General features: G+C 37.3%; 1 non-coding gene across 1 annotated transcript; it reads left to right on the top strand.

Annotated features, from left to right (window-relative positions):
• Positions 1-14226: 14226 nt before the first annotated feature.
• LOC115833437 lies at positions 14227-14291 on the top strand. Its single transcript, XR_004028868.1, has one exon. It is a non-coding gene; the product is annotated as a small nucleolar RNA SNORD43 (small nucleolar RNA).
• Positions 14292-15713: the final 1422 nt, after the last annotated feature.

A 15713-nucleotide genomic window follows, 5' to 3' on the forward strand; every position in this document is an offset into this window, starting at 1 on the left:
GATATCTAACTGTGAACATAAATTATCCTTCAAGAAAGGGAAAAGATAATCTTGAAGGTAGTTCAGAGGTTAGCATGACTGGCACAGAGAGCACAGATTCAGGGAATGGGGCTGTTGCTGTGGTGAACCTGGAAGGCAGGGCCACACAGATAGGCCTAGATAACAGAGCATCAAGTCAAAGAGGATTATTCTTGAACCTTAAAATCTAATGGAATTTTCCCTGATAGATTTTGGACTTGCTTGAGGCCCATGACCCCATTGTTATTTACAATTTCACCCTATTGGAATGAGAATAATTATTCTGTAACTGTCTCACAATTGCATTTTGAACACAGATAATTTGTTTTGTTTCACAGGTTTACAGATGAAGAGAAATTTTCCCTCAGAATGAATCATACCTTAAGTCTCACCCATTCATGATTTAGATATTTAGATGAGATTTTGGCCTTGCATTGCTTATGAAATGGGTTAATACTTTTGTTTTGGGCTGTTTAGATTGGGTATATATATTTTGCATATGAGATGAACATTCATTTGGGGGTTCAGAGGGTGAAGAGTTTTGGGCTGAAGTGTGTCCTCCAAAATTTATAAGTTGAAGTCCTGAATTTCAGTAACTCAGTATGTGACTGCATTTGAAGAGAGGATCTTTAAAGAGATAATTAAGTTAAAATATAGTCACTACGGTGGACCCTAATCCAGTAGGACTGGTGTTCTTAGAAAAAGAGGACATTAGGACATAGACATGTTTGTGTACAGAGAGAAGACCATGCAAAGACACAGGGAGGAGATGGATGCTTACAAGCCAAGGAGAAAGGTATCAGAAGAAGCCAACCTTGCCAACATCAGCACTCAGACCTCCAGGCTGCAAGACTGTGAAAAAGTAAATTACTGTTGTTTAAGTTACACAGTTAATGATACTTTCCTATGGCAGCCCTACCTCACTAATACAGCTGTCTAGAAAAAGTCATACTACATGAGACATATAATTGTTACTCTCATATATTTATTTTAATAAAAATTGTATTACAAAAGTTGTATATATATACACATATACATATATATATCTTTTCAAAAATGTGAACATTACAGAAGAGAATTTAACCTAAATACAGTGACTCTACCTCCTTCCACTCAAAACAAATATTAACGTTTTACTATTTGCTTCCAGTTGGTTGCAATAGTTTTTTACTTATATAAACTGTTTATCTTACTTTACCCATAACGTTTTTAAAGTTAATTTCTTTTTTATTCAAGTGTTTAATGTATTTTTCAAGCTTTGTTTAGGCATAATTAGAATACAGCAAACACTTCATAATGTATACACTTTGGACATATGTGTACACTCAAGTTACCATCACCTCAATCAAGGTAATAAACATATACATCAATTCCAAAAGTTTCATTGTGTCTCTTTGTTGTTGTTATTTCTGATGAGAATACTTAACATGAGATCTAACCTCTTAAATTTTTATGTATGCAATACCTTATCGTTAACTATATGCACAAACACATAACATTTTAAATTTAGCATTTTCACATGCTACCAAAAACATTCCGTAATTGTAGTTTAATGGCCTTATAATATTTCATCATATTTGTCTATTTTTATATACTTAAATTACTTATATTTTCACTACTCTGAATAATGTTTCAGGAAGCATCTATATGAATTAATAGTTTCTAAAATCTGATTATTTCCTTAACTAGATTCCTCAGGGTAGGAATATTAGATGACAGTTCCAAGAATGTAGTTCTAACATATACTGTGTATATAAAGATGCTGCGAATATGGTCAATATGTCACAAGAAGGGAAAGAATATGGATTGAGATGCCCTAGACACCTAATATGTGCCAAATTCTACACAAGGCATTTTAGTATATTTTTCTCACTATTAATACAAGCCTAGGCCGGGCGTGGTGGCTCATGCCTGTAATCCCAGCACTTTGGGAGGCCGAGGCGGGCGGATCACAAGGTCAGGAGATCGAGACCATCCTGGCTAACATGGTGAAACCCCGTCTCTACTAAAAATACAAAAAAAAAAAAAAAAAAAATTAACCGTGTGTGGTGGCCAGAACCTGTAGTCCCAGCTACTCTGGAGGCTGAGGCAGGAGAATGGTGTGAACCCGGGAGGCAGAGCTTGCAGTGAGCCGAGATTACGCCACTGCACTCCAGCCTGGGTGACAGAGCGAGACTCTGTCTCAAAAAAAAAAAAATATATATATATATATATATGCCTATGGATCTTCTTATATGTATTTTAAAAATGAAACTGAGGCTCAGAAGCCAAAATAAGTTGCTCAAGGTCACATAGCTAGTAAGTGACAGAGTAGTAGGCTATCAGGAAGCATGGCTTCACTGAACATAAGAAAGGACTATTTTATCATCACTGTGCAGATTTTTTTTTGCTTGTTTGCGTTTCTTTCTTATGAGAACAATTTCTATCATAGGCACTATGTCATTGTTCTTTAACTATCTCCAGTATATAGAAAAACTGTAATTTCCAGGGTGCTCTGCTTTTATGACCCTCATCTCCATGTTGTATGACGGGAATTGTTCTTACAGGATGGAGAGAGGCAGTCATCTTTGGGCTTATGAGAGTGAGGCAGTACTGGTTGCTTCAGGACCTGTCAGAGTAAATGGCTGCCATAAACCTATCAGCAGGTAATACAGAAGGGGCTATGCTTTTTCATGGTTACACTCAGGCTGCCTGGGATTTTTCCTTTATAAGTGGACTAATTTTAGACCACCATTATATCTGTCTGTCTAGCTCCACCAGTGTATTAGTGAGTGTTCTCCCCCGTATCCTGGCAAGTGACTAAATTGTTTCACATCCGTGGTTTTTACTGCTTTTCTTTTGTATTTTTTTGTGCTTTTATTGAGTACTTTAATGAAACTTGGGATATGACAATTCAGGCTGATAACCTGATTATCACTAATAGTCTTTAAACAGAAATCTAATTTATAAATACTAAAAGTCTCCTTCTTTTAAAATGTGTGGTTGTCATGCCTACCTATTCAATCAACTTAGTCAAAACAAGAAAATTTGTAGCCATTTTTGTATCCAAGGCATATCAATAGCTGAGACAGCATAGTTATACCTGGCTTCGGAGCTAGGTATATGTGCACTTTTATAGTTATCTAATAGTAATACCCTGTACTCTGGTGGCTTTATGCATTTCTAGCTGTGATATTGCTTTAACAGTGTGCATGGCAAAAGCCACATGGAAGCAATCTCATAATATTTGAGCTCTGACGAGGATAAGTCTAGGCTTATATATAAAAGGATAAGTCAAGAATGCCTACATCAAAGAAATATAGGGGTGTTGTAGCATTTGTAGGAATCTTGTGGTTATTTTTATAACGTCTAATGTTATATTCTTATTTTGACATTTTCCAATCTTACTATGTAATAATTTGCAGGACATTCATCTATGATGTTGCCTGAGGTTAGAGCTCTATTTTCAAAGTACAGATTCCTGAAATAAGTATTGTACAATAATTTCCTTTCTGCACATAAATTGTACATACTTCCTGGAATAATTACTCATTTGTCTATACATACCATGTGTTTCTGAAATTATCTGTAAATACAAGATTTATATGTACAAACACATTAAAATGAGATGTTTAAATAAAAGAGATTTCTGGGTTTGGAGCATTTTCTTGGACAGGGAGGTAAATTGGTACAAATTTAAGTTAAATTGCTTTATTTTTATTGTAATTACTAGAAGTTTTAATCAAAACTGACAGTAATTTAAGCACTTGGGAACAAAGTACGCTTAAATCTTCAACTAATTTTAATGTCTAAAGCTGCTTCTCTCAATAGCTCTGAAATCAGTTTGGCCCTTGATTGCCAGAAACTGCACAAACAAAATGGAAACTCTTAATGATTCGTACCGTGTGTAATGAATACTGACTGAAGATGGCAACAAAGAAGCTGAGGAAGAGACATAGTGTGATCTGAAAATCATACTTAAGGCAAGTCAGAGAAGTTAAAAAAAGTCCTCTCTTATTACTGCAGAAAATGATGCAAGCCACTTTAACTGCTTCTATTCAACAGAACTCCTACAAAAAAAAACAAAAACAAAACAAAAAAACAAAAAACAGATTAGTTGGGTGTAGGATAACATTGTGTCCGGAATTGGTGGGTTCTTGGTCTCACTGACTTAAAGAATGAAGCCGCGGACCCTCGCGGTGAGTGTTACAGCTCTTAAGGTGGCGCGTCTGGAGTTTGTTCCTTCTGATGTTCGGATGTGTTCGGAGGTTCTTCCTTCTGGTAGGTTCGTGGTCTCGCTGGCTCAGGACTGAAGCTGCAGACCTTTGCAGTGAGTGTTACAGCTCTTAAGGCGGCACGTCTGGAGTTGTTCGTTCCTCCTGGTGGGCTCTTGGTATCTCTGGCTTCAGGAGTGAAGCTGCAGACCTTCGCGGTGAGTGTTACAGCTCATAAAAGCAGTGTGGACCCAAAGAGTGAGCAGTAGCAAGATTTATTGCAAAGAGCAAAAGATCAAAGCTTCCACAGTGGGGAAGGGGACCGGAGCGGGTTGCCACTGCTAGCTCGGGCAGCCTGCTTTTATTCTATTATCTGGCCCCACCCACATCCTGCTGCTTGGTAGAACCGAGTGGTCTGTTTTGACAGGGCGGTGATTGGTGCCTTTACCATCCCTGTGCTAGACATAAAAGTCCTCCACGTCCCCATCAGATCAGTTAGATACAGAGTATCGACACAAAGGTTCTCCAAGGCCCCACCAGAGCAGCCAGACACAGAGTGTCCATTGGTGCATCCACAAACCTCGAGCTAGACACAGGGTGCTGATCGGTGTGTTTACAATCCCTGAGCTAGACACAAAGGTTCTCCACATCACCACCAGACTCAGGAGCCCAGCTGGCTTCACCCAGTGGATCCCGCACCCGGGCTGTAGGTGGAGCTGCTTGCCAGTCCCGCGCCGTGCGCTCGCACTCCTCAGCCCTTGGGTGGTTGATGGGACTGGGCGCCGTGGAGCAGGGGGTGGCGCTCGTCGGGGAGGCTCGGGCGGCACAGGAGCCCATGGAGGGGGTGGGAGGCTCAGGCATGGCGGGCTGCAGGTCCCGAGCTCTGCCCTGCGGGAAGGCAGCTAAGGCCCAGTGAGAAATCGAGCGCAGCGCCAGTGGGCTGGCACTGCTGGGGGACCCAGTACACCCTCCGCAGCCGCTGGCCTCGGTGCTAAGCCCCTCACTGCCCGGGGCCGGCAGGGCCGGCCGGCTGCTCTGAGTGAGGGGCCCGCCAAGTCCACGCCCACCCGGAACTCCAGCTGGCCCGCAAGCGCCGCGCACGCAGCGCCAGTTCCGGCTCGCGCCTCTCCCTCCACACCTCCCGTGCAAGCTGAGGGAGCCGGCTCCCGCCTTAGCCGGCCCAGAAAGGGGCTCCCACAGTGCAGCGGTGGGCTGAAGGGTTCCTCAAGTGCCACCAAAGTGGGAGCCCAGGCAGAGGAGGCGCCGAGAGCTGTGAGGACTGCCAGCATGCTGTCACCTCTCAACATCATCGGTAAGATGTTTCCAGAAAATGCTCAGGCAATCATCATCTACTAACAGAACAATGCATTAGTGGTAGGTTATGAACCAGAACATAGGGAGCAAAATCATACAGATATAATTGATTCCTGAAGTAAAAGTTTTACTTCTTAATGAGTACACACAGTTCTACAGTTCAGGGGGGAAAACTACCAAAAATAGTTAGAAGATGGCGTAGTTTGTATGATCAGTTGTCAGAGATCATGTGTTAACACAGCTGAAGAAAAATCGCATGCCAGGCTTACAGGATATTTATTTAAGAAAGTAGAAAATGCTTTTTAAATGGCATAAAAAAACTGAAGTGCCTAGAAAAGGAGCTTACTTATATACCAAATGAGCTTTATTATTTTAGTCTAGTTGTGGGTAGGGGAAAAAAGAAAAAAAGTAGACAAATGGAAAAGATGCATGTTTTTCAACAAATAGAAATTATATAGCTTTTTAAAAAAGTCCAGTTTTTAGCCATGGTTGCTGAATATAAGCTTGAGTTTGACACCTTGCCATATTATATTTCTTATCAGAAAGGTTGACAATTAATATATCTTTTTAGAGTTGGCGATAGATAACAATGATATTGTGTTCTTTATTGTAATAGTCATATTTAAAATCATGAACTGTTATTTTTTTAAATTAACCAGTAAGTCACAATCTTTGCAAAAAAGTTAAAATTACTGTTAAGTTTAGCTTAAAGCTTCTTCCTTACATATTTTAAATTTAGCCTAAAGATTCCTCCGTACACAGTGAACCGTAACCTAACTGGAAGTGTAAACAGACTATAAGATACTCTTGTAGCAATCACCAAGTTTCGGCAAATCACACAGAGCCAATTATTTAAATGGTATTCAAATGAGGCAAACACTAAGCTATAACCAATCCAGCTGTTTCTGTACCTCACTTCTATTTTCTGTATGTTATTTTCTTTTTCTCTGTCCATAAATCCTCTCTAATCATGCAGCAGTGCCAGAGTTGCTCTGATCCTATTCTGGTTTGAGGGTTTCCTGATTTGCAATTCATTCTTTGCTCAAACTCTGTTAAATTTAATTTGTCTAAGGTTTTTCTTTTAATGGTATATAGATACATCTGAAGTAAAAAAAAAAAAAAAAAATGAAAGTTCTAGTCTCCCAGCTCATCCTTGAAGGTGAATGAAAATTGAAAGTTTGGGATAGATCCTTTCAGACTTGTTGTGCTTATATAAATACATAAACAGAGCAAATGCACTACAGTATGTATGATGCAATTAACATCTGATTTGTGGGTAATATTTTCACTTGTTAACGTATTACTGGACATTTAAGTAGACTTGTCATTGTTGCTTCACAAACAAGGCTGAAATGGACATCCTTATACATACATCCTTTTGCACTCTTGAAAGAATAGAGAGACGTAGAAGATAATTGCTGAGTCAAAGGGAATATGTATTTTAAGTTAGGATTAAAACTTTTCAATTTACTTCCATATATGTATATCCCACTAAGAGTGTTTGAGTATATTCTTTATTCTACACTCTCCCCAAAAAGGAATATACCAGTTTTGTTTTTCTTCTTCATTCTTACAGAATAAAATAATATTTCAATAAACTTTCAAATATTTTATATAAAATATATTGCTGCTTTAATTTTAAGTCTAAACTCCAATCTTTAAAAAGTCTTCATTTATTTAATTCTAAATTCCTTTGAATCTTTAACTTTTCCCCTGAGTATACTTAAAAACTAATAATAATACCTGGTTAGCAATGTTCCATAGTTCTTCCTGCTGTGCTCTAATCCCTTTAAGTTAAAAAAATATTCAAAATCACGCATGAATCTAAAGATCTGTCATTTAGCTCTCATCTTCCATAAGAACTTGATCTATGGGCCAGGCGTGGTGGCTCACGCCTGTAATCCTAGCACTTTGGGAGGCCGAGGCAGGCGGATCACTTGAGGTCAGGAGTTCGAGACCAGCCTGACCAACATGGAGAAAGCTCATCTCTACTAAAAATACAAAATTATCCTGGCATGGAGGTGCATGCCTATAATCCCAGCTACTCGGGAGGCTGAGGCAGGAGAATTGCTTGAACCCAGGAGGCAGAGGTTGCAGTGAGCCGAGATCGCACCATTGCACTCCAGCCTGGGCAACAAGAGCAAAAACTCTGTCTCAAGAAAAAAAAAAAAAAAAAGAACCGGATCTATGGATTATCTATCTATCTATCTAAAACTTTTACCTCTCCACTGACTCTTTTCTTCAGCCTTAATATATTGTCACAATTTTTCTATTTAAAAATAATCCTGTTGTGGAATGTAACATCAGTTAAATAGCAGAGTAGGCAGCTCTAAACTACTGTCCCTCCACAGAAAAAACAAACAGAAATTGTCCAAACCAAGTTTACCAGAACTCTTGAAAACAGTCAAAGGTTTACCACAACAAAGTGAATGGTGAATCAAGAAAAAGGCAACTTAGAATAGTAGGAAAGCTTTACGCCAATTTTGCTTTCCCTTACCGTACTCTGTCCAGAGCTCATAGGTAGTCTTGACACAGAAGCCCATATTCCCAATGAATACCCCTCGTTCCTGGCAACAAATAAAGTAGGAAATAACTTAACTACAACTTATCATGTTTGTGTAGCTCCCATCTAACCAGTTTGGGAGCTACCTGAAAGATTGAGGAAAACCTATGGCTGACACCATATCAATAGAGAAAAGCTGAAATATTTTCTCAACATTAGGAATAAGACAAGGATGCCTATTTAACCACTGCTATTCAACATTGTATTGGAAGTACTAGCCCAAGAATTAGGAAAGAAAAAAAAATAATAAAAGCCATTCTAATTGAAGAGGAAGAAGTAAAACTCTTTCTGCACATGACATGATCTAATATGTAGAAAACTACAAGGAATCCACAAGAAAGCTATTACTACTAAAATACAAATTCAGCAAACTTGTAGGGTAAAAGATTAACACACAAAAACGAGATGTATTTCTATACACCAGAAATAAGCCACCCATAGAGCAAATTAAGAAAATAATTATATTTACAATAGCATACAAACAAATAAAGTACCTACTAATAACTTTAAACAAGAAGGTGAAACACTTGTTCACAGAAAAAATAAAACATTGCTGAAAGAAATGAAAGAGGACGTAGTTAAATGAAAGACAGCCCATGCTCATGGACTTTATATTGGTGAGAGGCAAATACTACTCAAATAAATCTACAGATTCAATGCAATCCTTACCAAAATTCAATTTTTTAAAATTTAAAAATGGAATAACTGATTCTCAAATAAATAGGGTATTGTTTGGGTATGCAAATAGCCGAAATAATCTTGCAAAAGAAGAATTAAGTTGGAAAACTTACACTTCCTGATTTACTGTAAAATTTACCGTATAAAGGTACAGTTATCAAAACAGAGTGTCACTGGTATAAGAATAGACATATAGGAGAGTAGAATAGAATTGAGAGTCCTGAAATAAACCTGTGTATCTATGGTCAATTGATTTTTAACAAAGGTGTCCAGACCATTCATAGAAGAATTTACATTATTTTTAACAAGTGGCTTTGAGACGACTGGTTATCCCTAATTCAAAAGATTAATGTTGGACCCCTTACCTAACACTATATATAAAAATTAACAAAATGAGTCACTAACCTAAATATGAGAGCTAAAACTTTAAAATTATTAGAAAAAAACATAGAAGTAAATATTTGTTATCATGGATTCGTCCATCGATTCTTAGACATGACACCAAAAGCGTGAGCAACAAAAGAATATAATAAAAATAAATAATTTTGACTTTATCAAAATTAAACATTTGTGTACATCAAATGATATTATCAAGAGATATAGATATCATTTGCAAACATATATCTAAGTGTCTCATATTAAGAATGTATAAAGAACTCTTACAAATCAAAAACCAAAAACTGAACTTTTTTCAAGATGGAGGAACAACAACTTTGCAGTGGACCTCACTAACTTAGAAATAGCAAAATAGTGTGTGCAGAGTCACACCGTGAACTTTTATCCAACACAAAACGTGAATTCAACATAAAAACAAGGTAAAACTTTGGTTACTGGAAAAAAGAAGGCAAGCTGCAGCGTTTGTGGCAGAGTCTTGTGGAAAACAGTCAGTGAATTTCCAAAACATGAGATAGGGAGTGAGTGCCTTTGTGATACACATTCCTACTGGATAACTGGGAGATCCTGGCCATGAGGGAGCTCCTTGTCACTCCTAAGCCTTGTATCTGACTTGCGGAGCAATGGGAAGTCTGTAACAAGGAAAGGACTGGAAAGTGTTCTACATGAACTTTTCGGTGCGAAGAGAAGGAAGCCATTCCTGGTTCTACCTCATAGTGGGTGGTGTGGAAACCTGCCAGCTAGCAAGTGGGGCAATCAATGGTTTGGAGAGTCTTGGCCAGGAATTGGTTATCTAGTCTTGAGTTGGAGATGGGCCCTCACAGACAGACCTTGGAGATGACTGTGGCATAGGTTCCAGCCAAGGGTGCTGGAATTGGACAGCTCCTCTTCATAGGACTGGACTGAGAGGAGATATTTCTTAGAGGCATTGTTTTAGCCAAAATGTTGAGTATTACAGCCTGGAGCAGTTTCATGGGCTTAAAGCAAACTGCATGTGATTTAACTCTTCCTAGTTTGCTGCCAAAGTTGGGCCATGGGAGGATGCCCTGGCAGGTCTGGAGTGTAGGAGAAAAGTGTATCCCATTACTGCTCACTAAGCTGTGAAACTGGAGATGCTCCTCTTATATACTTATGCTCCTTTTTAGTCTTGCAAATTTCTGTAGACTGCTTGAATTTCTTCCCTGAAAAAGAAAAAGGGGCTTTTCTTTTCTACCACATGGCCAGGCTGCAAATTTTCCAAACTTTCGCTGTGCTTCCCTTTTAAATATAAGTTCCACTTCCAGGTCATTTATTTGCTCATGGATATGAGTTTAGGTTGTTAGAAGAAACCAGGCCACATCTTGAAAACTTTGCTGCTTAGAAATTTCTTCCACCAGATATCCTAAATAATCGCTCTCAAGTTCAAAGTTCCACAGATGTGGTTCCTAAGATGTAAGCATAGGTTATTAATTTTAGGACTTTCTTATTTTCTTACATATATATATGACATATATATATATATATATATAAATTTTTTTCTAATGTTGCTTTTTCTGCATTTTGAATTTTTATGTTGCATTTTCATTTAGTTCAAAATAGCTCTTAATTTCTTTGTGACTTTTTCTTTGACTCATTTTTCCACTTATCTTTCAGTTGTTGATTTTTAATTTCATTTAATTCCACTGTTGTCTGAGAGCATACTTTGTATGATTTCTGTATTTTAAAATTTATTAACATGTGTTTTATGGTCCAGAATGTGGTTTATCTTGGTGAATATTCCATGTGAGCTTGAGAAGAATGTGTATTCTGCTGTTGAATAAAGTATTCTACAAATGTAAATTAGATCTATTTGATTGATGGTGCTGTTCAGTTCTCCTATGTCTTTATTGGTTTTCTGATGGATCTGTCATTTTCTGTTAGGCAGGTTTTAAATTCTCCAACTGTAAGAGTGAGTTTATTTATTTCTCCCTGCAATTCTGTTAGTTTTTGCCCCATGTATTTTGATGCTTTCTTTTGAGTAGTGTTAGCACATTAAATCTTTTTCTATTTACTTTAAAAAAATTATACATTGAAAAATTAGCATATGTTTATGGGGGTATATTGTGATGTTATGATCTTAAGTACAATGTAAAATAAATAAAGCTAATTAACTTTTAATATCTCTATGTCTTTCTATGTAAAGTGGATATTTTTCTAGACAGCATATAGTTGGGCGTGAAGGTTAATTTTATGTGTCAACTTCACTGGGCAAAAGAAGGCCTAAATAGTGGGTAAAACTATTCGTGTGTTTCTGTAAGTGTATTTCTAGAAGAGATTAGTTTTGGAATCAGTAGACTGAGTAAGGAAGGTCCGGTTTCACCAGTGTGGGCAGGCATCATTCAAGCCCTTGAAGGGCTGAATAGAATAAAAAGTAGAAAAAGGGTAAATTTTCTTTTTTCTTAAGCTAAGACATCCATCTTCTTCTCTCCTTGGATATCAGAGCTCCTGATCCTTGGACCTTCAGATTCAGACTGAGATACACCACTAGTTTTCCTAGTTCTCTGGTTTGTAGACAGCAGATGGTGAAACCTCTCAACCTCCATAATTATGTAAGCTAATTCCCATAAAAAAATTTATATCCATATAGCTATAGATTTATCGTATTGGTTCTATTTCTCTGGAGAACCCTCAATAATAGAGTTGGGTCTTGGTATTTTATCCAATCTGTCCGTCTGTTTTTTCATTGGTGTATTGTATCTAGAACACTGAAGTTTAAAATAATTATTGATATAGTTGAATTACTATCTACCATATTTGTTACTGTTTTCTATTCTTTTTGATTCATATTTTTGTCTGACTCTTTTTCTGATTTTAATTGAGCACATTATATATTCCATTTTTTCTCCTCTCTTAGTTTGTCAATTATACTTTGTAAAATGTTATTCAGTGGCTACTCTAGAGTTTTCAATGTACACTTACAATTAATCCAAGTCCACTTTTAAATAATACTATACTCTTCAGAGATAATGCAAGTAGTTAACAGAGATTCACAATTATTTTCTGATGTTTCTTATACCATTGCCATTTATTTCAATTTATCACAAACCATATTCACTATAAAACATTATTATTGTTATTATTTTGAACAAACTGTTATCTTTTAGATCAATTAAGAATAAGAAAAATAAAATATGTTAATTTACCTTCATTTATTTCTTCTCTAAGTCTCTTCCTTTCCTCATATATATCTGAATTTATGACTTACATCATCTTCTTTTATTCTCAAAAAAATTCTATTTTTTTAAGGAAAGACTTTATTTGAAAGACTTTTGCACAAGGGAAGGATATAATTACAGTAAGGAAAATGTTCTGACCATAAGATCTGCAAGCATTCAAAGTTTAGACAAAAATAGTTTTTACTTTCCTTTTTTTAATTTTCTGAAGGGTTTCTTCTAAAATTTCTTCTATGGCAGGTTTGCTTGTGACAGATTCTCTCAATTTTTGGTTTTCTTAGAAAGTCTTTATTTCTCCTTTGCTTTTGAAGGCTTTTTAAACTATTCTTTTCAAAGGAAATGAAGTTCTAGTTTGGTTGATTATTTTCTTTCAACACATTTAACATTTCACTCCACTATTTTGTCTTTTTTTTAACTTGCATGGATTCTGAGGAGAAAGTCTGATTTAAATCTTATTTTTGTTCCTCTGTTGCTGTACTTTTTTGTCCCCTTCTGGCTTCTTTCAAGATTGTCTCCTTACCTTTGTGTTCTGCTATTTGAACATTGTATGCCCAGATGTAGGATTTTGGTATTTATTATGCTAGGTGTTCTCTGAGCTTCCTGAATCTGTGGTTTTGTGTCTCTCAATAATTTTGAAAAATTCTCAATCATTATTACTTTATACATTTCCCATATTCTTTTATTTTTTAATCTTTTGGTATTCCCATTATGTGTATTTTATACCTTTTGTAATGGTCCCACAATTCTTGGATATTATCTTCCATTTTTAAAATTCTTTTTTTCTCTTTCCATTTCAGTTTTGGAGTTTCTATTGACAGACTGTCATACTTACGGATTCTTTCTTTGGCTGTGTCCATTCTGTTGATTAGCTCATCAAATGCATTCTTTATTGTTTTTACAGTGTTTTGTGATCACTAGTATTTCCTTTTAATTGTTTCTTGAAGTTCCCATCTCTATGCGTATATTACCTGTCCTTGAGTGCTTTCCACATTTTAAAAATACACTACTTAATATATTAATCATACTTGTTTCAAAATTTTGGACGACAGTTTTCTGCTGTAACTGTGTCTGATTCTTGTACTTGCTTTCTCTCTTCAAACTATTATTTCTGTCTTTTCGTATGCTTTGTACTTTTTTATTGAATGTAAGACATGATGTACTGGGTAAAAAGAGCCTAGGTAAATAAGCAGTTAGTGTGAGGATTTTGCTTAGCAGGCCAATAGTTCGTCTGTATTTACTATTTGCTATTGTTCTTTGTGTCAGAGGCTAACATTTCCTCTGCCATCCTACTGTCTGCCTCCCCCTTTGTCTTTGGGTTTTCCTAGAGACTTCTTTTTTTTTTTTTTTTTTTTGAGACAGAGTCTCACACTCTGTTGCCCAGGCTGGAGCGCAGTGGCACGATCTCTGCTCACTGCAACCTCTGCCTCCCAGGTTCAAGCGATTCCCGTGCCTCAGCCTCCTGAGTAGCTGGGATTACAGGCACACGCCATCACGCCCAGCTAATTTTTGTATTTTCAGTAGAGACGGGGTTTCACCATGTTGATCAGGCTGGTCTTGAACCCCTGACCTCGTGATTTGCCCGCTTCAGCCTCCCAAAGTGCTGGGGTTACAGGCGTGAGCCACCGTGCCAGGCCGAGACTTCTTAAATAAGATTTGAGCCATGCGGTTCTTTCAGTTTTAATCCTCTTAGTTATAATAGAGGAACCCATTTGACATGGTGGTAAGGTTGGGGTAGGGGAAACATTTTATAGTCCTATGATAATGTCTCAGTCTTTTATTTAGCCTTTGTGCCTGGGCAGTGCTTATCAATTGTTCCATAAGTGCTTATCAATTGTTTCTTACTTTCTGCCCTCCCCGCAAGGTGAAACAAGAAAGCTAGAAGTGACTGGAGTTGTTGATGGATGGACAGAGACATTGTACTGATTGCCATGTTCTGATTGAGCTTAAAAGATGACTGGAGTCGGGTAATTTTTGCCTCCAGTTTGGTCATGCTCTGGATAAACTCAATGTGGTCAGATTCTGGATAAATAGTTTTCCTTGAGGGCAATTTTTGTTGTTGTTGTTGTTAAGGAGAGCAGAATGTTCTAGACATATTTTTAAATGGCAATTTTTCTTTCTCTCTATTGGCAGAAGGGAATTTTTCTTCATTGTACACTCTCCCCAACGACCTGGTGGGGATCCTAGAATTAGCATTCAGGAACGTGTAGGGGCTACCACTAAAACTGGGACTCACTGCAATTTTTAAACCTCAAATGTGTCAAGACTGAGCCTCCAGCAATTTGTCAATTACATTTTAAGTGTTTATACTCTGGTTCCAGTGGTAGGCTTCTACTTCTGAGTTTCTGCTGTGGTAATCTGTTATTCTCTGTATTCATCTGTATTTCCAATTTTGGAGCACTGATTTGCCCGGTGACCTAAATTCTCTAATGCATCCAAGAAGAGCTACTGACTTTGGGCTTATTCAATGTTTTTCTTCATGTTGTTGAGGCCAGCATGCATTAGCTATTTATCCTGATGCTCTCCCTCCCACTGCCAATCCTAACAGGCCCCAGTATGTGTTGTTCCCCTCCCTGTATTCATGTGTTTTCATTGTTCAGCTCCCACTTATAAGTGAGAACATGAGGTGTTTGGTTTTCTATTCCTGCATTATCTTGCTGGGGATAATGGCTTCCAGCTGTATCCATGACCTGCAAAGGACATGATGCATAGTATCATGCATCATGATATGATTCCTTTTCATGGATGCATAGTATTCCATGGTGTATATGTAGGATATTTTCTTTATCCAGTCAATCATTGATGGGTGTTTGGGTTGATTCCACATCTTTGCTAGTGTGAATAGTGCTGCAATGAACATATGCATGCATGTATCTTTATAATAGAATGATTTATAATCCTGTGGGGATATACCCAGTAGTGGGATTGCTGGGTCAAATGGTATTTCTGGTTCTAGGTCTTTGAGGAATCGCCACACTATCTTCCACAATGGTTGACCTAATTTACATTCCCACCAACAGTGTAAAAGCATATCTATTTCTCCACAGCTTCACCAGCATCTGTTGTTTCTTGACTTTTTAATAATTGCCATTCTGACTGGTGTGGATGGTATCTCATTGTGGTTTTGATTTGCATTTCTCTAATGATCAGTGATGTTGAGCATTTTTCATGTTTGTTGGCCTCATGAATGTCTTCTTTTGAGAAGTGTCTGTTCATGTCCTTTGCCCACTTTTTAATGGGGTCTTTTGTTTTTTCTTGTAAATTTGTTTGTTTCTTGCTGAACAATATCAATCAGTTCACAGTGAATATTTTTGTAAGACCATTAGCTTCAATATGAATTAAGAGACATTGATGATTCCTTTGACA

This window comes from Nomascus leucogenys, chromosome X (genome assembly GCF_006542625.1).
Source record: "Nomascus leucogenys isolate Asia chromosome X, Asia_NLE_v1, whole genome shotgun sequence".
Lineage (NCBI taxonomy): Eukaryota > Metazoa > Chordata > Mammalia > Primates > Hylobatidae > Nomascus > Nomascus leucogenys.